Source organism: Rhinopithecus bieti, unplaced genomic scaffold, assembly GCF_001698545.2.
Source record: "Rhinopithecus bieti isolate Rb0 unplaced genomic scaffold, ASM169854v2 scaffold_35569, whole genome shotgun sequence".
NCBI classification, from domain to species: domain Eukaryota; kingdom Metazoa; phylum Chordata; class Mammalia; order Primates; family Cercopithecidae; genus Rhinopithecus; species Rhinopithecus bieti.
The window spans coordinates 421,759-447,801 of record NW_016815046.1 but is presented as its reverse complement, the minus strand read 5'-3'; the positions used below and the strand labels follow the sequence as shown (position 1 = coordinate 447,801).

At 41.8% G+C, this 26,043-nt stretch overlaps 1 protein-coding gene across 1 annotated transcript in view; it reads left to right on the top strand.

Moving 5' to 3' along the window:
• The first annotated feature begins 8,383 nt into the window (after nt 1-8,383).
• Nucleotides 8,384-26,043, top strand: part of LRGUK (leucine rich repeats and guanylate kinase domain containing) — a 161,121-nt gene continuing 143,461 nt past the window's right edge. Inside the window, exon 1 of the mRNA XM_017852936.1 lies at nt 8,384-8,640. The gene's annotated coding sequence lies outside the window, so the exon portion shown is untranslated. The remainder of the gene's footprint in view (nt 8,641-26,043) is intronic.

Here is a 26,043-nt window from a genome sequence, read left to right as displayed (position 1 = left end):
TCCATGTGCTGTGTTTAAGAGACCCATCTCACACATAATGGTGCCCAAAGGCTCAAAGTAAAGGACTGGGGAAAGATCTGCCATGCAAATGGAAAACAAAACAAAACAAAAAGCAGGGGGTCACTCTTCTGATAACAGATAAAACAGAGTTAAAACCAACAACAGGAATAAAGGACAAAGAAGGGCATTACATAATGATAATCCAATTCAACAAGAAGAGTTAATTATTCTAAATATATATGCACCCAACATTGAAGCACCCAGATTATTGAAACAAGTACTTCTAGATCTACAAAAAGATTTTAGACTGCCACACAATAATAGCGGGGGGCTTCAACAACCCACTAACTGCATTAGACAGGTCATCGATGCAAAACACTAACAAAGAAATCCTGGACTTAAACTCAACTCTTCACCAATTGGACCTATTAGATATATGCAGAATACTCCACTCCTCAACCACTGAATATACATTTTTCTCATGTATATATGGAACATACTCCAAGATTGATCACATGCTCATTCATAAAGCAAGTATCAATAAATTTTTAAAACTCGAAATTATACCAACCATACTCTCAGACTACAGTGGAATAAAAATAGAAATCAATACCAAGAAGATTCTTCAAAACCACATAATTACATGGAAATTAAATGACTTGCTCCTGGATGACTTTTGGGTAAACAACAAAATCAAGACAGAAATAAAATTATTTGAAATAAATGAAAACAGGGATGCGACATATCAAAATCTCTGGCATGCAGCAAAAGCAGTGTTAAGAGGAAAGTTTATAACACTGAATGTCTACCTCAAAAAGTTATAAAGATCTCAAATTAGCAATCTAACATCACACCCAGAGGAGCTAGAAAAATAAGAGCAAATGAACCTCAGATCTAGCAGAAGAAAAGAAATAACTAAAATCAGAGCATAACTGAAAAAAAATGAGTCCCAAAAATCCATACAAAGAATCAACAAAACCAAAAGTTGGTTATTTGAAAGGATGAACAAGATTAATAATCTGCTAGCTAGGTTAACAGAAAAGATCCAAATAAGTACAATCAGAAATGACAAAGATGACATTGTAACTGATTCCACAGAAATACAAAAGATCCTAAGAGACTATTATGAACACCTCTACACACACAGACTAGAAAATCTGAAGGAAATGGATAAATTCCTAGAAACACACAATCTCCTAAAACTGAATCAGGAAGAAATTGAAATACTGAGCAGACCCATATCGAGTTCTGAAATTGAATCAGCAATTTAAAAACTACCAACCAAAAAATGTCCCAGACTGGGTGGATTCATAGGCAAATTCTACCAGACATACAAACAAGAGCTGGTACCAATTCTGCTGACACTGTTTTAAAAAATCAAGGAGGAGAGACTCCTCCCTAACTCATTCTGTGAAGCCAGCATCAGTTTTGATAACAAAACCTGGCGAAGACACAACAAAAAAGGAAAACTATAGGCCGAGATCCTTGATGAATATAGATGCAAAAATCCTCAAATGCCAATCATTAAATGCAAATCAATAAATGTGATTCACCACATAGACAGAATTAATAACAAAAACCATATGATCATCTCAATAAATACAGAAAACACTTTCAATAAAATCCAACATCCATTCATAATTAAAATCCTCAACAAACTAGGCATCAAAGGAACATATCTATGACAAACCTACAGCAAACATCATACTGAATGGGCAAAAGCTAAAACCATTTCTCTTGAGAAGGGGAACAAGACAAGGATGCCTACTCTCACTACTCCTATTCAAGATAGTACTAGAAGTCCAAGCCACAGCAATCAAGCAAGAGAAAGAAATAAAAGGCATCCAAATAGAAAAAGTTAAACTATCTCTCTTTGTGGATAATAGGATTCTATACCTTGAAAACCCTAAACACTCCACTGAAAGGCTCCTGGAACTAATACATGACTTCAGCAAAGTTTCAGGCTACAAAATCAATGTACAAAAATCAATTACATAATTTCTACACACCAACAACAATATTCAAGCTGAGAGCCAAATCAGAACACAATTCCATTTATGATAGCCACACCAAAAACAAAACGCCAACAAAAAAAATCCTAGGAATACATATAACCAAGAAGATAGAAGATCTTTACAAGGAGGACTACAAAACACTGCAAAAAAGAAATCATAGATGGCACAAACTAATGGGAAAATATTCCATGCTCATGGATTAGAAGGATCTATGTTATTTAAATGGTCATACTTTCCAAAGCAATCTACAGACTCACTGCTATTCCTATCTAACTCCCAACTTCATTTTTCACAGATTTAGAAAAAACTCTTCTAAAATTCGTATGGAACCATAAAAGAGCCCAAGTAGCCAAAACAATCTAAAGCAAAAAGAACAAAGCCAGAAGCATCACATTACCCAACTTCAAATCATACTGTTAGGCTACGGTCATGAAAACTACATGATACTGGCTCAAAAACAAACGCATACACCAATGAAACAGAATAGAGAACCCAGAAATAAAGCTGCACACCTGCGGCCATCTAATGGCATCACATTACCCAACTTCAAATCATACTGTAAGGCTATGGTCATGAAAACTACATGATACTGGCTCAAAAACAAACGCATACACCAATGAAACAGAATAGAGAACCCAGAAATAAAGCTGCACACCTGTGGCCATCTAATCTTCTACAAAGTTGACAAAAATAAGCAATGGGGAAAAGACTTCCTATTCAATAAATCTTGCTGGGATAACTCGATAGCCATATGTAGAGAAATGAAACTGGACCCCCACATTTCACCTTATAAAAAAATAACCCAAGAGGCATTAAAGTAAATGTAAGACCCTAAACTTTAAGAATCTTAGAAGAAAACCTAGGAAACACCATTTTGGACATGGACTCTGGGAAATAATTTATGACTAAGTCTTCAAAAGCAATTCCAATAAAAACAAAAAGTGACAAGTGTGACCTAATTAAAGAGTTTCCTCATAGCAAAAGAAACTATCAACAGAGTGAACAGGCAACCCACAGAATGGGAGAAAATATTTGCAAACTGTGCGTCCAACAAAGGTCTAATTTCCAGAATCTGTAAGGAACTTAAATAATTGAACAAACAAACAAACAAAAACATTGAAAAGTGGGCAAAAGACATGAACAGACACTTCTCAAAAGGAGACATACAACAATATATGAAAAAAATGTTCAACATCACTAATCATCAGAGAGGTGCAAATCAAAAGCATGGTGAGTTTTAATAAAAGGATGAACTTTACTTAGAAAGACTAGCCCACAATGGAATAAGTCACATTTTAAAGTGGTGTGCTGCTTTTCACTTAAATACTTCAATCCAAGATAGAGGGCCATTTATCACAATGTTGAATGTGATTTTCTTCTCTACTGGGTAGAGGATTTTTTAGAAGACCTCTTGTGTTAGGATTCTCTAAAGGGACAGAACTAATAGGATATAGGTGTATATATGAAGGGGAATTTATTAAGGTGTATTGACTCATACAATCACAAGGTGTAAGTCCCACAATAGGCCATCTGCAAGCTGAGCAGGGAAGGGAGTCCATCCCAAAACCTCAGATGTCAGGAAGCCAACAGTGCAGCCTTCAGACCATGGCCAAAGGCCCAAGAACCCCTGACAAACCACTGGTGTAAGTCCAAGAGTCCAAAAGCTGAAGAATTTGGAGTCTGATGTTCAAGGGCAGGAAGCATTCAGCATGGGAGAAAGATGTAGGCTGGAAGACTCAGCAAATCAAGTCCTCCCACATCCTTCTGCCTGCTTTATTCTAGCCTCGCTGGCAGCTGATTAGATGGTGCCCACCCAGACTGAGGGTGGGTCTGCCTCTCCCATCCACTGACTCAAATGTTAATCTCCTTTTGTAACACCCTCACAGACACAACCAGGAACAATACCTTGCATCCTTCAATCCAATCAAGTTGACACTCAATCTTAACCGTCACCACTCTGTTTTCAAGTTGACTTATAACTTGACATCCACCACCACCACCATTTTTTTTTTTTTTTTTTTTTTTTTTTTTTTGAGACGGAGTCTCGCTCTATCGCCCAGGCTGGAGTGCAGTGGCCAGATCTCAGCTCACTGCAAGCTCTGCCTCCCAGGTTTATGCCATTCTCCTGCCTCAGCCTCCCGAGTAGCTGGGACTATAGGCGCCTGCCACCTCGCCCGGCTAGTTTTTTGTATTTTTAGTAGAGACGGGGTTTCACGGTGTTAGCCAGGATGGTCTCGATCTCCTGCCCTCGTGATCCACCCGTCTCGGCCTCCCAAAGTGCTGGGATTACAGGCTTGAGCCACCGCGCCCGGCCTACACCACCATTTTTTTTACAGAAAAAATATGAAGTAGTATGGAATTATGATATATACACATTAAAAATATACAAATTTTAAAAAACAGAGATCAGAAACCACATGGAAGACTTAGGAGAGTAGCAACAATTAAAATTTAAAATTTGAGCTTATGGAAGTTCAAAGAAGAAAATTCAACTCCCAACCATTGGAGATGTTGATTTAGTACATCTGGAGTGGAACTGGGTAATATATTCTTTTTTTAATCCTGTTATCTAATTCTGGTTAGAGATCGACTGTCTCAGACTGTCTCTCCCAGCTCTTGGTCATCTCCTCCATGATTTTGTCAGGGGCTAAACGTTACCCAATTTAAGGTAAGCTTAAGAGTATTCCTGTTACAGATAGAAAAAAAAAGTTCGTGGGCAGCAGTTCCCAGAAGGTGGGTATGAAATGCCTAGCTCCCTCCCTAATGGAGAAAAGCAAATCTCACCATTCATTATTCACAGGGACTGCTTTGTAGTTCCCTAAAGCAAAGTTGTTTTATCCTGCCTAACTTGGGAGGCATTCTCTTTGGTTCACCCTAATGGAAAACGGAAGAGAAAATGGTTTATCGACTATTCTTGCTGAGACAAGCCTCTGAGTGACCCAAAACAAAAATCAACTAATCAATCCCAAGGCTTCCCACACATTGACTGGAAATCTACCCCCACAAGTTGATGTGGGAGGGAAACACCCAAATTCCCAGAAAATCCCATTTATCCATAAGACCCTTCTCCTGGTTATTTCAGCCTCCCTAGGGATAGACACTAAGGTGTTATAGCTCTGGGCCATTGCATGAAGAGTTTTCCGGGGCCTGCAAGATGTTCATGGTGGCATCAACTGGCCACCTCAGTCATAAATGGTCCTGGAAATCTGACTTGGATCAGTACTGCCTTCTGATCATAACTCAGATGATCAGTGATATCCAAGGTCCCTAATAACTACTGGATTCTCAGATTCCAATGTGTGAGCATGAGACAATGAAGGCAAATGGGTAGAACCTGGCACACACACATCCCAAGCACTGTCACAAAAGGAGGATTCACACATACCAACAAAGTCTCAGACCAAAGCCAAGAAACAGCACCTGATGTTCTTTTCAACCAAGACCTCTGCTTAATTGCAAACATATTCTTCAGGCTGGATGTCGGGCAGCTGAAGGGTGATCAGTCTTCTGCTGGAATTAAAGCCTGCTGTGATGTTAATGAAGAACCACCAGTGGGTTTGCTGGAAGGTAATTTAGATCTACATAATTATGACTTAATCCCTCACCTGGTGACATCAGAAAGGTCCTTACCCAAGTTCAAGCTGCATGGTTTCATGCCACAAAGAGTACAGCTGTGTGACTCCTGTTCCCTTTTGTGAGTAGTGCTCACATCAGTCATGATAGCTTTATTAAATGGTGTAACCCGACCCAATTCTTGCACACGGAGTGCTATTTCCTAATCAAAACTGCAAAATGTGGCTGAGCAAGCTGTGAAAAGAAAGCTAGGTCTGCATCTTAAATAGCGGATTAACTGCTCTGCATGGGAAAGTTGCTGGGGTGGAGGGGTGGGGACAGCTGAGAACATCAGTACTTCAGGGGTAGCAGTTGGAGGTACTGCCTCTCTAGCAGTTGGAAGTGAAGAAATCCTCACAGCTGTCTTCAGAACTCTACCTCTGGTTCTGGGAACAACTGTCATGGCAGAGACACACATTCAGCCAGTTCCCAGGGCCAACAAGAGCTCTCACTGAAGTGTTTATGCTTCTTGTCCTCCATCCTCCAAGGGAGATGAGACATGGGTGTGAGAAAGAGAAGCCCTTTAGAAAATAGCTTGGAGCCACGTCCAACACAATGCCTGACTCAAATGCAAAGCCAGTGTTTTGTGCCATCACGTATGATAAAGATGTAAGAGTTTCTTGAAGGCCAGAGGCATTCAAGGAGGGATAGAGTTTATGTCAAGCTTGGGGTAAGGAGGTGGGGAAAGGGTCAAGGTTGTTTCCAGAAGGAGATGGTGTTTGGGCTTCACCTAAAGGATGGTGTTATGAGTTGAACTGTGTCCTGCCCCAAAATGCGTATTTTAAGTCTTAACCCCCAGTACCTCAGAATGTGACCTTATTTGCAATTAGGGTTATTGTAGATGTAATTAGTTAAGATGAAGTCATACTGGAGTAAGGCAAGCCTCTAATTCCATAAGTGGTGTCCTTGTAAAAAGGGTGATGGGACTCAGGACATGCTACTGAAATTGTGGCACTTTGGCATTTGAGAAAACAGCAGAAGCAGGAAGGTCATTTTCACCGTTCCCCTCACCATTTGTCCCTGAAGCAGGCCATAAAACCTAGGAAGGTCACTCTTTGACCTCCCTCGCTTCTGTCCTGGAGATGCTCATGTGACAGCTCTCCTGTCTTATACCTAGTGGGAAGGAAAGTCACACAGGGATACCAAGAAGGAGCTGGACAAACAGGCCTTCTAGCTCCCCCCAGTGTATTGTCATTAGACGGTTCCCTTTGCTCCTTCCATCACACTTCTTTTTTTTTTTTTTGAGATGGAGTTTTGCTCTTGTCGCCCAGGCTGGAGTGCAGTGGAGCAATCTCAGCTCACCTCCACCTCCTGGATTCAAGTGATTCTCCTGCCTCTGTCTCCCAAGTAGCTGGGATTACAGGTGCCCACCACAACACCCAGCTAATTTTTGTATTTTTAATAGATACAGGGTTTCGCCATGTTGGCCAGGTTGGTCTCGAACTTCTGACCTCAGGTGATCCACCTGCCTTGACGTCCCAAAGTGCTGGGATTACAGGCGTGAGCCACTGCACCCAGCCCTCCCATAACACTTCTGCACAGGTTTTCCTGGTTCTTTAGGCCTTCATTTATTTATTTATTTATTTATTTATTTATTTATGTATGTATGTATTGAGACAGAGTCTCACTCTGTCACCCAGGCTGGAGTGCAGCGGTGCGATCTCTGCTTACTGCAAACTCTGCCTTCCAGGTTCAAGCGATTCTCCTGCCTCAGCCTCCTGAGTAGCTGGGATTACCACGCCCGGCTAATTTTTGTATTTTTAGTAGAGACGGGGTTTCACAATGTTGGTCAGGCTGGTCTCGAGTCCGTGACCTCGTGATCCGCCCGCCTCAGCCTCCCAAACTGCTGGGATTACAGGCGTGAGCCACCGCGCCCGGCTAGATTTTCATTTCTAAAGTCTTCCATGTCACATAAAACTTAAATAAACATATGCATTTTTCTTGCTGATATGTCTTTTGTTATAGTGGTCTCAGCCATGAATGTTGTTAATGGGTGAGGAAAATACCTTTTTCTCCCTACAGGAGGAAATTTGGAGACAGACACATACATGGGAAGATGCCATGTGAAGACTTGAGTTCTGCTGCCACAAGCCTAGGAACCATTAGAAGCCAGGAGAGAGGCCTAGAACAGCTCCTTCCCCAGCACCTTCAGAGGGAGCAAGGCTCTATCAACATACTGATTTTGAACTCCTCGCCTCCAGAACTGCGAGACAATGTATTTCTGTTGTTTTAAGTCACCCAGCTTGTAGTACTTGGTTACAGCAGCCCTGGCAAACGAATACAGGTTTGTAGAACTGTATTTTTAGAAATGGGAAGGTGAACCTCAAGTGGAAGGAAGAGCATGAGCGTACTGGGGTAAGAATATGTATTTATATATTGACAGCATTCAGCAGTTTGGTTCTACTGGAACCAAGGTCTGTAAAGGAGCGTGGGAAGGTTACTGTGGCCAAGTAACAGAGGCTTTGAATGCTGAAAAAGACATCTAAATTTTGGGGCTGGGCACGGTGGCTCATGCCTATAACCCCAGCACTTTGGAAGACCGAAGGGGTAGATCACGAGGTCAAGAGATCGAGACCATCCTGGCCAACATGGCGAAACTCCATCTCTACTAAAAATACAAAAATTAGCTGGGCGTGGTGGTGGGCACCTGTAGTCCCAGCTACTTGGGAGGCTGAGGCAGGAGAATTGCTTGAGCCCAGGAGGTGGAGGTTACAGTGAGCCAAGATTGTGCCACTGCACTCCAGCCTGGCGACAGAGCAAGACTCCATCTGAAAAAAACAAACAAACAGACAAAAAAAAAAGACATCTACATTTTTATCTAGCAGAGTTTGCTTGTTTTGTGTTAATATTTATTTCTATCTATCTTGGCCTAAAATGATTTGAGGTGGCTGACCTTAGCATGTAGATCATGGCAAAGCAGATTGTGGGCCAGGAAGTGACTTGATCAGCACCTGCACAGGAAGATAATCTCAGATGCAACTCCTTGGAGAAACAGAGCCAAACAGCAGCCTAGGTGAGAAGCTGTGGCCATCATCTGAAAACTATGCAAAGCAGGTCTGAACTAGGAAAAGGGCAGCAGGTCAGAGAAGAGGGGATAAAGACAAGAGGTGAAATGATGGGTTGACCTGGCAAATGCTTGCATGTGGGAGGAAGGGAGAGAGAGGAATTGAATGGAACGTGGTCAACATTTGAGCCTGGTGACTGTGAGGACAGTTGGTGCCATTTGCAGATTTAGGAGGAAGCATCACGTGGGGGAGGTGGAGGAGTTTGTTTTGCACACATTGACTCTGAGGTAGTGGAGGGGTCCAGCAGGCAGTTGGACTTAGGAGAAAATGTGCCATTATTCATCCAAACAAGAGAAGTGAGGTTTTGAAGGCAGCTAAAAAATAATGATTCTACTCTGCAAGAAATGAAGTGAAATGGTTAAAAAAAAAAAATACACAAAAAAGCAAAAAACAAAATAAATTAATCCATTTAGAGGTTGTTCTCATCTAGTCAAATGTGTGTGTGTGTGTGTGTGCACTTAGGTACTATTAACAAAGAAAAGGTCTGGTCAGTGGCAAAAACTACTTAAACACTGCTTTTAGCGAAGTCATCCCTCTCTTCAGAAGGATGGAGTACTCTTGTTTGTCAAGGAAGGTCCCTCTCAACTAGAAAAACAGATGCAGGAACTCCAGCCCAAGGTCCCCGCAGCCCACAGGGGTGATCTCTTGCTTTGCTCTCCTGGCTGTCCCAGGAAGCAGAAGTGGAAACATTTGAGATGACAGCAGCTCTGCTTTCTTTGTAGAGTTAATTAGCTGGTGAATACTGAGTTCTCCCACAGAGAGGAAGCTCGGGTTATCAAAGTATTATTAATTGATGCATCTGGAGAAAGAGAGAAGCAGCCCCATCTGGATAGAGCTTGGATGCTTTTAGCGCCAGAATGGAAGAGAGGCCTTTCCTTAAAGTACAGTAAGAAAAGCCTGGTTCAGCTAAACAGTGAGGGGTAGTAGAATCTAACTCACACTCAACCCTACTTAACACCTTCTCTTCTTAAGTATTTATTAAGCCTGGTACAAGTGACAAATACCACATGTGATCTGTTGTCACCAAACTCATTAAGAAAAATAATATTGAATAAGATCACACAGGATGGCTTGCTGTGGGAACTACTTACTACTTCAGGCCGGGTGCCATGGCTCATGTCTGTAATCCCAGTGCTTTTGGTGGCTGAGGCAGGTGGGTCACCTGAGGCAAGGAGTTCAAGACCAGCCTGGCCAACATGGTGAAACCCCATCTCTACTAAAAATATAAAAATTAGCTGGGTGTGGTGGTGGGTGCCTGTAATCCCAGCTACTCAGGAAGCTGAGGCGGGAGAATCACTTCAACCCAGGAGGCGGAGGTTGCAGTGAGCCAAGATTGCACCACTGTACTCCAGCCTGGGAGACAGAGCAAGACTCCATCTCAAACAAACAAACAAACAAACAAGCAAACTACTTACTACTTCAGCGGTCTCCAATAAAAATAGAATACAAGCCACATGTAACTTTAAACTTTCTTTTTGTTTTCTTTTAGAGACAGTTTCACTTTTGTCGCCCAGGCTGGAGTGCAGTGGTGCGATCTCAGCTCACTGCAACCTCCACCTCCCAATTGGTTTCAAGCAATTCTCCTGCCTCAGCCTCCCAAGTAGCTGGGATTACAGGAGCCCACCACCACGCCTGGCTGCTTTTTTGTATTTTTAGTAGGGACAGGGTTTTGCCATGTTGGCCGGGCTGGTCTCAAATTCCTGACCTCAGGTGATCCACCCACCTCTGCCTCCCAAAGTGCTGGGATTACAGGCGTGAGCCACAGCACCCAGCCAATAATTTTAAACTTTTATAGCCACATTTTAAAAGTAAAAGAAACAAGCAAAGTTAGTAGTAATAATATATATTATTTAACTCAGTGTGTCCAAAATATTACCATTTCAACATACAATCCGTATTTTAAAATTATTGAAGTATTTTACTTTTTTTTTTTTTTTTTGGTGTGAAGTCTTCAAAATCCAGCATATACTTTACACTTAAAGTGTATCTCAGTTTTTTGTTTTGTTTTGTTTTTTGAGATGGAGTCTCGCTCTGTCGCCCAGGCTGGAGTGCATTGGCGCAATCTCGGCTCACTGCAAGCTCCGCCTCCCGGGTTCACGCCATTCTCTGGCCTCAGCCTCCTGAGTAGCTGGGACTACAGGCGCCCACCACCATGCCTGGTTAATTTTTTATATTTTTAGTAGAGACAGGATTTCACCGTGTTAGCCAGGATGGTCTTGATCTCCTGACCTCGTGATCCGCCCACCTCGGCCTCCCGAAGTGCTGGGATTACAGGCGTGAGCCACCGCGCCTGGCCACGTATCTCAGTTTTAAGTGTTTGAGGGTCCTATGTGGCTGGTGGCCCACTTATTGGGAAGCACAGCACCATCTCTTCTGAACAGAAGACTTCAGTCCTTGCTATGTATACAAACCCATTCTCTAGTTATGGCATCACACCTCATTTTCACCATGGATGATCTTTCTTCTGATTGAAAAAAAACTTTAGACAAGATACATTTAACAGAATTGATGTGAGCAAAGAACAATTCATGAACTGGGCAACAGTCCAAAGCAGGAAAGGTTCAGAGAGCTCTGTAGCTGTAGCAGCATGAGCAGTGAGCTTTTATAGGCTGGGATGGAAGTAACACAAAGAAAATCTATTTCACTGCTTACAGTAGAAAGATCTTAGTTGGAGGTTTATTGGCAGTTTCTGGTTGGTGAAGTTTTTAGTTTTGTTTTGGCGTTTACATCAGGCTTTGGTCTGCTTACATAGAAACTTAAAATGTTGGAGTCACCCCAGTCTAATGATTCCCCATCCCCAGATTTTTTTAACACTTCAAAATGTGTGACCAGTTAATTTTCTAGAGATTTCTTCAAAATTATGAGGTATTTCCTCCTGTTTGAAAGCTACAGGACTCAGGGCCGTAGGTGGTGGCTCATGCCAATAATCTCAGCACTTTGGGAGGCCAAGGCAGGCAGATCACTTCAGTTCAGGAGTTTGAGACCAGCCTGGTCAATATGGCAAAACCCAGTCTCTACTAAAAATACAAAAATTAGCCATTCATGGAGGCATGCACCTGTAGTCCTAGCTACTAGGGAGGCTGAAGCATGAGAATGGCTCAAACCAGGGAGGTGGAGATTGCAGTAAGCTGAATTGTGCCACTGCACTCTAGCCTGGGCAACAGAGTGAGACTCCATCTCAAAAAATAAATAAATAAATAAAAGCTACAGGACTCAGTTTACAGATATTATTTTGTGCTGATGGGGTTCAGGACTTGCTACTCAAAAATATGGCTACCTAGACATATTGAACATTGTAGGCTGAAAGAATTTGAGAAAACCAAAGAAGCAGGAGGGTCACTTTCTGACTTTCTTTCACACTTCTCTTCTGAAGCATAAAACCTAGGAAGGATTTTCTGACCTTCCCCTGAAGCAGGTTATAAGACCCTTATTCAGGAGGTGCCCTCTCTACACCTACAGGAAAGGAACATTCTTATCTTTGAGGATACAAAGACACAGAGAAGAATCTGAACAAATAGACCTTGCTAAGATATCCCTAGTTTATTACCATCAAATCATCCCCCCTTTGTCCAGTCATATTTCTCCATGACTGTCCATTCTTCACTAAACTTAGCATTAAATTATACTTAAAGTGTTTCTTTTGGTTATTTCTTTATAAAGGCTCCATGTGTGTAAAACTTATTAAATAAACTTGTATGCTTTTTCTCTTGTTAATCTGTTTTTTGTTATAGGGGCTTTATCATGAAGCTAACAATGGATGAGGAAAAGATGTTTTTGTTCCCCTACAGTGCAAAGGCAAGCTTGAATCTCAAATTTTAATGGAAAGGAACTGGGGAGAAGGAGAATATTTACCCAGTGTTTTTTCTATGTGCCACATACCGTGCTAGGCACTGCATTTACACTATTTCAGGTAATTCTTTTTTTTTTTTTTTTTTTTTTTTTGAGACAGAGTCTCACTCTGTCGCCCAGGCTGGAGTGCAGTGGCTGGATCTCAGCTCACTGCAAGCTCTGCCTCCCGGGTTCATGCCATTCTCCTGCCTCAGCCTCCTGAGTAGCTGGGACTACAGGCGCCGCCACCTCGCCCGGCTAGTTTTTTGTATTTTTTTAGTAGAGACGGGGTTTCACCGTGTTAGCCAGGATGGTCTCGATCTCCTGACCTCGTGATCCACCCGTCTCGGCCTCCCAAAGTGCTGGGATTACAGGCTTGAGCCACTGCGCCTGGCCGGTAATTCTTACATTCAACTGAGCAACGCATAGATTAACACCATTTTTCTGCTGGGAAAACTGAGGCTATAAGAGGATAAATGCCTTGCCCAAGTACATATTACCAGTAACAGCTGGTGTTACCAGTAAAGGCCCTAATTTTCAGTATTACTGGTCCTTTTTACTGTTAAGTATCATAAGGACAGAGGCCAAGTCTACTGGCAGTACTTGGTAGATTTCCGTATCTCTGTCATTGAACAAGTCACATGGCATGTGTTACAATGTGCTCTTTTAGTTTTGCCATCTGTAGGTGGCTTGTGTTAATCAGCTCAGTTAGACCCTGTGCCTTATCACAAAGACAGAGGGCTTTCTGTATTCGGGGGTTCTTGCCTTACTGTACTGGAAAAATTGGATCACACATGGGCTTGGAGAATGAGGGCAAGGTTTTATTGAGTGGTCAAAGTAACTCTTAGCAGATGGACGGGAGCCAGAAGCAGGGTGATCTTTCCCTGGAGTCAGGCCCCTCAGTGGCCGGGTTCTCTTCCAACCACCCTTGACTGAACTTCACGTTGTCCTGTTGTACATTACCTGCCAGTGTCTCTGGTGTCTGCTGGTGTGCTCTTCTGCCAGTGTGTTCCTCTTGACATCCAGCCACTTGTGTCTGTGCCCACTAGGGTTTTGGGGTTTTCATGGGCACAGGATAGGGGCATGGCAGGCCTGGGTGGTCTTGCAAAATGCAGCATTTGGGTATGAAAACAGAAACGCCTGTCCTCACTTAGGTCTGTGGGCACAGGCCTGAGGGTAGAGCCCTAGCCAGGAACCATGCCCTTCTCTACCCAGCACTTTCCTGCCCCCCTCCTGTATCAAATGCAGGCCATGTGGTATCCAAGCCTATCTCACATTCTCATCAAGGTATGTGGCTCATTGGATGCAGCCCATCCCACTGCCCCCATCTCAGCCCACAACAGTACCAGCAGATCTCACTCAACCCAACACTGAAGCCACATACACCTACTGATAGGGTAGGGCAGACAGGGAACCTTATTCACAGACAGAAGCCAAGGCATCTGCCCACTCTTTACCCTGGGAAGCCCCAGTCCCTCTCCTGTTAAACTCTTGTTCCCTCAGGTGATGCTGAGGGATGAGATTTTACTCAACATCCTGGAGCTGGCTCTTCCTCATGCCCAAACTTAGAAGATCCCAGGGAGAAGGGGTGGCAGCTAGCAGCAATAAAATATGTTACTGGTGGAGGGTGTCCAGGTTCTTGGCATATTTTTTTTTTTTGGAGACTGAGTGTCACTCTGTTCCCCAGGCTGTATGTAGTGTAGTGGCGCGATCTCAGCTCACAGCAACCTTCACCTCCCTGGTTCAAGTGATTCTTCTGCCTCAGCCTCCCAAGTAACTGGGATTACAGGTGTGTGCCACCATGCCTGGCTAATTTTTGTATTTTTCGTAGAGACAGGGTTTCACCATGTTAGTCAGGCTGGTCTCAAACTCCTGACCTCATGATCCGCCCACCTCAGCCTCCCAAAGTGCTGGGATTACAGGCATGAACCACGGTGGCCAGCCAGTTCTTGGCATCTTGAACAAAGAATTGGACAAAACGCACAGATGAATCAAGGAAAGAATGAAGCAACAAAAGCAGAGATTTTTTGAAAACGAAAGTGTACTCCACAGAGTGGGAGCAGGCCAAGCACAGGGGCACAAGAGCCGGTTACAGAATTTTCTGCCATTTAAATACCCTCTAGAGGTTTCTACTGGTTACTTGGTGTATGCCCTATGCAAATGAGGAGGATGAAATAAAGTTACAAACTCATTTACTTGGTGTATGCCCTGTGTAAATGGAAAGGATATTTCCTGTCATAGCTGAAGTGTTTCCATTTGATTTAGTTCTAGGAGGTCAGCATGAACTGGCCTTATATTCCCTGCCTCCAGATCCTATTCTCCTGCCTCAATACTACATTTTAAAAAGTGGTTGAAGAGAGCTCCTCATTGCAGAGGGAAGGCAGTAGTGCACAACAAGGGGCAATGGGCTAGTTAAGAAGAGAGTCAAGAAAAGGGTGAGGTGGAAAAAATAGTGAGGGGCCTGGAACCTGCAGTGTCCTGCAGTTGATCTGCAAAGTGAAGGAGGCAGGAGCTGACTCCCCTCTTCTGCCCCCCTCCCCCTGTCTGCTCACCCCCAAGGCTCACCTGCTCTTTCTTCCTCAGCTGGTAAAAGATGGTACCCTGATTTGTACTCTCTGCTTACTTTACCCTGATTTATTTCCCTTTCAAGAGTATAAGCTGAGGGCAGAGACTTGACTTTACTGGAGTTTATATCTTGCATCACACTTACCACAGTGCTTTGCACATAGTAGGCAATCCACACTATTTGGTGAATTTAGTGATGAAGATCTGGGGTGCTCTGTGAATTTAAGATTGTAAAGGGGTTAAGAGTAAAAAGACAGAGAATATTGAGACATTCATTTGCATCTGAGAGAGAGGAGTGGGAGGAGGATACAGAGAGGGACCAAATTGGGACAAGAGATACAAGTGGGGTGCAGTCTGCAGACCCTTGAAAAGCCCCAGAGAAATCTGAGACCTAGCATTATCTCATTATCACATTAAAGAGCTCCAGCCTGAATGACTGCTTTTTATTGACAGATACCTGTTTGATCTTACAAAAGAACATGGGGAGAGAAGTTTCCTCCGGCTTCCTGTGTAGTTGCTCTGCATTTCAGAAAGAAAGCTCTGTAAATTACAAGAAAAGAAATGAATGTGTAGTAATTAATTGCCCCAGATTCTCCCAAAAAAAAAAAGGCAACATAGTTTAAGTAATCATTTAACCACTGGAAACATCCAAAGGCAGTTACCATCATCAAGGGAAATAAGGAAAGGTCCAAGCTGGTTTTCTGTGGGATGCACAGAATGTGATAGAAAGAGCGTGGGTTTAGGGATCGGAAAACCTGGGTTGACATTTTTTGCAGCACCACTGAGTAGCTTATGTGCTGTCAGTCTTAGGCAAGTCACCTAAATTCCTAAACTATGTTTGTTCCTCTGCAAAGTGGGGATAATAATTCCCACCATTATAAATATTAAGAAACAGAAAGTGTGTGAAGAACTCAGTATAATGCCCGGATTATAGAAGGTGCCCTTACTGTGAAATCCCGTTATTCTACATATGTCCAAAATGGTGGCAGTACCTGGTGGGCCAGCTGCTTATTAGTTTGCTAGCGGGTTGACATCCTAGATTTGTTTTCAGAGGAAATGCAATAAATAATTTACAATTCACAGCGTCCACAGAGAAAACTGGTAGGATTGCATGTCTTCGTAAAATATTGAGGAAGGGAGGCACCTAGAGCCAGTCAAATTTGGAGGCTCAAACTGAAAACGAAAACATTGGCATGTTATCTCTCCTCACTAGGACTTGGTACTCCACTTGTTCACTAGTCTATGAAGTGAGAACTGTTGGGTACAAAAAGAGCTCCACTGGCCCCCATTTCTGCTGCTTTCTATTAGCCCCTGGTCCATAGCTCCATTAGTACATAATCGCATTGTATTACCACAGCCACCCATCTTTATGAGTCATCTGGACTTAGTTCACTTTCTCCTGCTAGACCATGGGTTAGCCTAGGCACTTTTGAAAAAACTTCTCTTATCTTCCTAAGGGAAATTCCAGGAATCTAGAAGCTTCTGTGTAGTATGTAAATTACAGAGAAAGACTGCCGTTTTCCAACTGAAATATGACCCCTTTTAGTGCTGTGATGAGGTCACGGGATGTTCATTTCCTTGTGTCTTTAAGGGATAGCCGCAAAGTTAACAGAGCTACTTTCAGAGGAGCCATTAGGAAGGCAAGAGAGGGCTGAGGCTCTGACCCACATTTCATTTTTGTGAGGGTCTGCCATCTTCTTGCTGAGTCATTCCTTTTTTTTTTTTTTTTTTTTTTGAGACAGAGTCTGGCTTTGTTGCCCAGGCTGGAGTGCCATGGCACAATCTCACCTCAACGCAACCTCACCTCCCGAGTTCAAGTTATTCTCCTGCCTCGGCCTCCTGAGTAGCTGGGATTACAGGCACCCTCCCTTACTCCCAGCTAATTTTTGTATTTTTAGTAGAGATGGGGTTTCACCATGATGGCCAGGCTGGTCCCGAACTCCTGACCTCAGGTGATCTGCCTGCCTTGGCCTCCCGAAGTGATGAAAGTACTGGGATTATAGGCGTGAGCCACTGTGCCTGGCCTTATTCCTTTTTTTCTTTTTTCTTTCTTTTTTTTCTTCTTTGTTAATCTCAGCCTCTCATGGCAGCTCTCTAACTGTTGGTCTTTGAGGGGGAGTTCTTGTTCCTCTATTCTAGTAGAGTGGCTCCAAGTTTATGGAATCAGCTTTCTTTGATTTGCTGTTGTTCCTCTAGAAGTTGTGTGCTTACCAGAGTTGCTTTAAGAAGAATGTTTGATTTTCTAGTAGTAGTCTTGAGTTGAGCAGTGGTGGCTTCATCCTTGTTTTGCATTTCTACATATTACTCATGCAGTGATACTTCTTCACCTTAGACACTTTGGTCTTTGAGTGGTTGAGCTCAGAATTGTAGCTTTGACAGTCTATAGCTGAAATTCTACAGTTTGTCACATAATTCAAATGCCTGTGCTCTTTTGCCCTCAATTAATTTATCAACGGGCCTGCGTAACAATGAAATGTATCCAGTTTCTGTATTTATTATCTGAAATCGTGAACAAGGTAGGTGGGTAGCCCTGGTGATCCTAATAGTAGACCAGCATTTGTTTTGCGAAGGGAAGGCAGACTAGGGTGGGAAGGGGTAATCAGGCTGCAAACCCAAGTCCTGTACCCTATAGGAGAGGAAATTGTCTCCTTCTACCCATCTTAGGTGCATTGGCCGGGCCCCCAAAAGACAGGCAAACTTATTTAATATAAGTTTTATGTGATACAGGAGCCTTCATAAAGAAGACCTGAAGAAGTGGTTAAACCTGAGTATTTTCTTTTTTTTTTTTGGAGATGGAGTCTCGCTCTGTCACCCAGTCTGGAGTGCAGTGGTGCTGCCTCGGCTCACTGCAACCTCCACCTCCCAGGTTCAAGCAATTCTCCTGCCTCAGCCTCCTGAGTAGCTGGGACTACAGACACATGCCACCACACCCAGCTAATTTTTTCTTTTTTTTTCTTTTTGGATTTTAGTAGAGACGAGGTTTCACCGTGTTGCCCAGGCTTGTTTCAAACTCCTGAGCTCAGGCAATCCGCCCGCCTCGGCCTCCCAAAGTGTTGGTTACAGGCGTGAGCCACCGCACCTGGCTTTGAGCATTTTTTAATAGTAGGTTTGATGAAGAGCAGAAAATTGTGGAGAAATATGATATGGCAAAAAAGGAATGATCTAATGGTAATAAACTGAGGGAAACTTAGCAAGCCCTGTTCAGATTCTTCTTGCCATCTCTGTGTCTTCAAAGATAAGAATGTTATTTCTTCCACATGCAGGTGGGCACCTCCCACATTAGAGTCTTTTGACCTGCTTCAAGGGAAGGTCGGCAAATCCTTGTTAGGTTTTATGATCTGCTTCAGGAGGTTGGGGAGGGTGGGTGGCAGTCAGAGTGACCTTTCTGCTTCTGTAGTTTTCTCAAATTCTTTTGGTGTGAAATATTCAGTACCTCAAGGTGACATTTTGGGGTAGCATTTCTCAAACCCCATCATGCCCAGGTAAGTTCTGGGCACCAACTAATATTTCAAGATGGAAGTTTGCTAAAGGCTTAAAGCCAATAGCCACACTGTCACTTGAAGGTAAGCAGACTTGTCTTTGATCCTGAATAACATGACCTTCCCTGCTAAAGCACCTGATCCTTTTCTGGACAGTACCTGGCCCATGCCCACGTTGGTGTTCAGCACTCTCTTCCCTTGGGTTGAGGAGCTTGCCTCTGCTCTTTCTTCTTGCCCTCCCTCATTCATTCCCTTACCCCTGGAAACAATATTGCTGCTTCCCATCTGAGTCTGCTTGTGCAATCAAGACTCGACATAGACCATGGTGTATTCTTTTCTCTCCCTATCTTTACCCTCTGTTCATCTATTTCTTCCTAAGCAATTCAAATGACAACCTCTTCCTACAATGGCAGCCTCTCTGGTAGATACTGTTGTAAAACAATATAGATCTTTTTCTTCTTCACTCAGAAAAACTAATGTCTTTTGTGGTCGAAAGAAAATTAGTAGCAGCTAAAAGTGGAATTTTAATGACAAAACAACCTAATTGTTATTCAGCTTTAACTTTCCATCCTACCTCCTCTTCCACAAATTCCTATTAATTCATCAGTTAAATAATGTGGCTTCTGCTAAAGATTCTGACATCTAATTCTCTGCCTGTGCAGGTTTATTGCCAGGGTGAAAATACTTTGTCTTTATATTTTCATTTTAAGAACAAGCATAATGAAAATATAAAATATCGTTTAGGATTTATCTAAGAAGGTTTGGCAGCGTCTCTGAGAAATGTTGAGATAAAGAAATATGTATCAAATTTAGAAGTCGTCTCTCCTAGCCTTACGTCATTATTTCAATACGTATGAGCTGATTAGATGGGGAGAAGATCTCTCTATCTATAGTTTAACTGTGATCCATGTCCACTTATTTATTTTAAAAAGTTTAACATAAAGAGTAATTTTTGAGACAACAAGGGATTAGGAAGTAGTCATTTAACTGTGTAAATTGTGATGGTTATTATCCTTGAAATAGGTTGGGTTTACAACGCTCATGCCTGGCTGGCTACCTACTGTAACAAGAGGATACAATCCCTTTGAAAGAGGACTAAAAGAGCAAGAACAAGAGAAATAGAACACTCCGGTAATCCCAGATTGGTGTCATAGCTCTCATTCACTTCTGATATGATAAATTTTGCTTAATGTAATCCAGTCCTGCATTCACTTGTTATGTCCAAATTATAAATGTATTTCTGTGGCTGAGTGATACATAAACAATGCTTAACATCTTGTCTGGGTTTAGGGAGACTGAAGAAACCCTCCTGGATCCTTTAAGCTGCTGGTAGTGTAAAATCCTATTACTTGTCTGCGTATAATAACTATATGAATCACTACTCAGTAAGAGATGTTGGTCTCTTACATCAAGTTTTCCCTTTGGAATCTTAGCCTTTAAAACACACACACACACACACACCTCACCTCAGAATTTCCCTTTCCTTTTTTCCCCCACAGTTCCCCATGCCCGTACAAAAAAAAAAAAAAAAAAAAAGGAAAGAAAAGAAAGATTAGAAAGAAAAGAAAATAAAAAAGAAAAAGCACAGGAGACATGACTCCTGGGTCTCTCTCACTTAACTGTCAACTTCCAAACAGGATGTAAGTACCATAATGAATATCTCTCTAGACTAGTTTTGTTGGCTCCTTTCAAATGGTTATCTTTATGTTCACACACCATTCTTATTGGGCAGGAGCCCAGCAGGAAACATTTGACCCACTCAAAATTCTGAAGAGAATTTAATAAAGGGTCGATGTACAGAGGTATGGGCAAGGTTAAGGAAACTAATAAAGGATGCTGAGGTCCCTGGGGCCTAGCCACAGCAGGAAGCTGAAGGATGAAGAGAAGCAAACAATATATTTTTAAAAAGCAGTAGGGTCTTTTCAACAGATGATATTGGGACCACTGGATATCCACAGGTAAAAGAATGAAATTGCACCCTTATCTCACACCATATATAAAAATCAACTCAAAATGGATTAAAAACTTGGCCAGGCATGGTGGCTCACTCCTGTAATCCCGGCACTTTGCAGGGCCAGGGCGGGTGGATCACCTGAGGTCAGGAGTTTGGGCTCAGCCTGGCCAACATGGTGAAACCCCATATCTACTAAAAATACAAAAATTATCTGGGTGCAGTGGCACACGCCCATAGTCCCAGCTACTCGGGAGGCTGAGGCAGGAGAATCGCTTGAACCTGGGAGGCAGAGCTTGCAGTGAGCCCCAGATCGCACCACTGCACTCCAGCCTGGGTGACAGAGTGAGACTCCATCTCAAAAAAAATAAAAAGGGGGGGGATTAAAAACTTAAACATGAGACTTCAAACTGTAAAACTACTAGAAGAAAGCACAGGAAAAAAATGATTCTTAATGTTGATCTTGGTGTAAGCCAAAAATAAAACTCTAAGCTCTCCCCCGACCCCCAACTGACTGAGTGACTAGTCTCTCAGCCAAGGACATTCCAAAGTAAACCTGAAAAATTAGTTCAGGCCATGATGAGAAGAGGGGGGGGTCAGACATTATACCGTCCTCCCTTTGCAATACAAACACAGCTGACCAACATTAACATTAAAACAGAGATCTTAAGACTGACAAAACAGACTTTTGTAACAATAAGATACTGAATTCCGATCTGACTCTAGTATACCATCACATGACAGGTAGCAGGCCCTGAAAGAAATCAAAGTGTTTTACCCCAAAATATATTTCTTTGACATATTTTGAAATGGCCCTGCAAAACTATTTCTTGCAGGGAAAATTTACATCTGGAGAGAATCCCCTTCCATTTCCAGGTCATTTCCTGATCCAGGAGAGAACTAAGAGTCTGGCAACTTTTTAGGTCTGATAAGAGTCATTTACCATCTATTCTCTCTGAAGCCTGCTACCTGAAGGCTTCATCTACATAATAAAAACTATGGTCTCCACAACCCTTTATCTTAACCCAGACACTCCTTTCTATCGATTCTAGGTCTTTAGATAATTACTTAACTCTTTCAACCAATTGTCAATCAGAAAGTCTTTGAATCCACCTATGACCTTGAAGCCTGCACTTTGAGTTGTTCCATCTTCTCAGACTGAACACCTTACATGTATTGATTGATGTCTGATTGAAACTTCTGTCCCCCTAAAATATATAAAATCAAGCTGTAACCAACCACCTTGGTTACATGTTCTCAGACTCTCCTGAGGAATGTGTCCTGGGCCTTCGTGACTTATATTTGGCTCAGAATAAACCTTTTTAAATATTTTACAGTTTGACACTTTGTTGACATTGGTCTTGGCAACAATTTTTTGGATATGACAGAAAAGTTCAGGCAACAAAAGCAAGGATAAACAAGTGGCATTGCAACAAAATGAAAACCTTCTGCACCACAAAAGAAACAATCAACAGAGTGAATGAGAGAAAATGTTTGCAAACCACATATCTAACAAGGTGATAACATCCAAAATATAAAAGGAACTCATATAACTCAATAGCAAAGAACACAAATAACCAAATTAAAAAAGGAGCAAAGGACCTGGGTAGACACTTTTTCAAAGAGGACATACAAATGGCCATAGGTATATGAAAAGATGCTCAACATCACTATCAAGGGAAACAGCGGTTGGTGAGTGATATGGTTTGGCTGCATTTCCCCACCAAAATCTCATGTTGAATTGTGATCCACAGTGTTGAAGGTGGAGCCTGGTGGGAGGTGATTTGATCATAGGGGTGGTTTCTAATGGTTTGGCACCATCTCCCTAGTGCTGCCTCATGATAGAGTTCTTGTGAGATCTGGTTTTTTACAAGTGTGTAGCACCTCCCACTTTGCTCTCTCTCATGCCAGCCATGTGCTTACTTCCCCTTCACCCTCCACCATGATTGTCAGTTTCCTGAGGCCTCCTCAGAAACAGAAGCCTGTACAACCCACAGAACCGGGAGCCAATTAAGCCTCTCTTCTTTATAAGTTACCCAGTCTCAGGTATGTCTTTATAGCATTGTGAGAATGGATTAATACAGTGAGGATGTGGAGAAAATTGAATGCTTGTACACCGTTGGTAGGAATGTAAATTGATACAGTCATTATGAAAAACAGTATAGGATTTTCTTAAAAATAGAGCTATCCTGTGATCTGGCAACTCCACTTGTGGGCACATAGCCAAAGGAAATGAAATCAGGATTTGGAAGGAATAGCTACATTGCTATGTTCATTGTAACATTATTCACAATAACCAAGATATGAAAACAACCTAAATGCCCATTGGCAGTTGGATGTGTAAAGAAAATGTCAGATACATGTATATATATGTGTGTGTGTGTGTGTGTGTGTGTGTGTGTGTGTGTGTGTTTTGAGATGGAGTCTTGCTCTGTCACCCAGGCTGGAGTGCAGTGATATGATCTTGGCTGACTGCAACCTCCACCTCCTGGGTTCAAGCAATTCTCCTGCCTCAGCCTCCTGAGTAGCTGCGACTACAGGTGTGCACCACCACACCTGGCTAATTGTTGTATTTTAAGTAGAGATGGGGTTATGCCATGTTGACCAGACTGGCCTCAAACTCCTGACCTCAGGTGATCCGCCCACCTTGGCCTCCCAAAGTGCTGGATTACAGGAATGAGCCACCAGTCCTGGACAGTATAAAACATTGTTGATTTTGATGTTTGATGCACATAAGTTTTCAATTTTGATGTCATCTTGCTACTTGTCATCTTTGCTTTTGTTTCCTGTACTTTTATGTCATATCCAATCATATGTATTATATATATACACATATACATATATATACAACAAACATATATATAAAATGAAATATTATTCAGTCTTAAAAGGGAAAGAAATCCTGTCATTTGCAACAACATGGATGAACCTGGAAGACATTATGCTAAGTGAAGTAAGCCAAATACTGAAAGGGAAATAGTGCATGATCTCATTCATATGTGGAATCTTTAAAAAGTGAAACTCATAGCAACAGAGGGTAGAATGGTGGTTCCCAGGGGCCCGAAAGAGGACGAAATAAGGAGATTTTAGTAAAGGGTACAAAGTTTCAATTATGCAAAATGACTAAGTTCTGGAGATCTAGTGTATAGCATAGTGACTATAATGAACAATATAGTATTGTATACTAAAATTTGCTAATAGAGTAGATCTTCAGTGTTCTCGCCACACATGCACACACACATACACGAAAGAAAATGATAACTATACAAGCCAATGATATGTTAATCAGCTTGATTGTAGTGATCATTTTACAATGTGTACTTATATCAAAACATCAGATTGTATACCTTAAATATATATAATTTTTATTTGTCAATTATACCTCAGTGAAGCTGAAGAAAAAGAGGGGAAAGGCTTAATGATATTGGATTTGGCAATGACTTTTGGACATGACAGCAAAAGCATAGGCAATAAAAGTAAAAATAGATAAACTGGACTACATCAAAATTAAAAACTTCTTTGCATCAGAAGTCACAATCAACAAAGTGAAAACACAACCCATAGAATGGGAGAAAAACTACTTGCCAACCATGGATCTGATAAGAGGTTAATATCCAAAATATATAAAGAACTCCTGGCCGGGTGTGGTGGCTCACGCCTGTAATCCGAGCACTTTGGGAGGCCGAGGTGGGCGGATCACAAGGTCAGGAGTTTGAGACCAACCTGACCAAGATGATGAAACCCCGTCTCTACTAAAAATACAAAAATCAGCTGGGCGTGGTGGTGCACGCCTGTAATCCCAGCTACTCAGGAGGCTGAGGCAGGAGAATTGCTTGAACCCAGGAGGTGGAGGTTGCAGTGAACCGAGATCTTGACATTGCACTCCAGCCTGGATGACAGAATGAAACTCTGAATCAAAAAAACAAACAAACAAACAAAAAGACAAAACAAAACAAAAACTCCTACAGCTCAATAATAACAGAACAAATAACCCAATTTAAAAATGGGCAAAGGACTTGAATAGACATTACACCAAAGAAGATATACAAATGTCAAACAAGCACATGAAAAGATGAAAAGATGCTCAACATTACATTAGGGAAATGTAAATGGAAACCACAATGAGAAATAATCCTGCTCCCTTTAGGATGGCTGCTATAAAAAAAAGAAAATAAGTGTTGATGAGAATGTAGCAAAATGGAAACCCTTGTGCAGTGTTGGTAAGAATGTAAAATGGTGCAACCAGTGTGAAAAACTATATGGCATTTTCTAAAGCCAGTGTATTACCATATGATCTAGCAGCTCGATTTATAGGTATATACCTCAGATAATTGAAAGAAGGTTCTTAAAGGGATATTTGGACACCCAAGTTGATGGCAGTATTATTCATAATAGCCAAAAGGTGGAAGCAACCTAAGCGTCCATTGACAAGGTGAGTGGGCAAGCAAAATGTGCTCTATCTGTACAATGAAATATTATTCAGCCTTAAAAAGGAAGGACATTCAGACAGATGCTACAACATAGATGAACCTTAATAGCGTTATGCAAAGTGAAATAAGCCAGTAACAAAAAGGCACATACTGTATGATTCCACTTATATGAGGTATTTCGACTAGTCAAATTCATAGAGGCAGAAAGTAGAATGGTGTTTGCCAGGGAACAGGGGAGAAAGAAATAGGGAGTTATCATTTAGGAGCAATGGACTTTCAATTTTGGAAGGTGAAAGATCTTGAGACAGGTGGATTGCACTGCAATGTGAATGTATTTAATGCCAGTGGACTATACACTTAGACATAGCTAAAAGGTAAATTTTATGTTATGTGTATTTTACCACAATGTTTTTAAAGGCTGTAGTATTAAGAGAAACTCAATACCTAAAGAGTTAAAATCAAATTTCTCTAAAATGGTTTTTCTTCAAAAGAATTTTGTAGAAGTCCATAAATCACTTTCAGAATGAGTTTCCAGTCCAGACGGACTTTTGAGTAGCTTGATTTGCTCAGGAATGAAAGTCAGAACGTGACAAAGTGAGAACTTCTTGAGGATGCCTGAATAATGAATGACTTTGAAAAATGCCCTATGTCTCAATTTATTTATAATGGAAATACCAAGCCTACTCAAAGCTGTTTGTATGTGCAAGACTGTATATGTATCAGTAAATAATTCAAACACAAAATCACTCACCTTGATATCTAAAGGCAATGAGGGACAAAGGTCAGGCTTCTGTCTTATTCCTCACAAGGCAATGGATTTTTGTCCTCCAGAAATGCATGTTGCTGATGTCCTATGCCTCACCAGAAGGCCCTGTGTGAAATGACTCAGGGTGTGATTCTCTTTTTATGATACTCTTTCCATTTTAAACATTTAATGTTTGATTTGAAGGGGAAGGAATTTCAAAGCCACTTCTTGTCTACTTGTACTTTTTCATGCAAGTGTGGCTCTTTTCACTATTATTATCTTATTATCTTATTATTTCTATGTGCATCCTAGACTTTGTAGTATTCTTTTTTTTTTTTTTTTTTTTTTTTTTT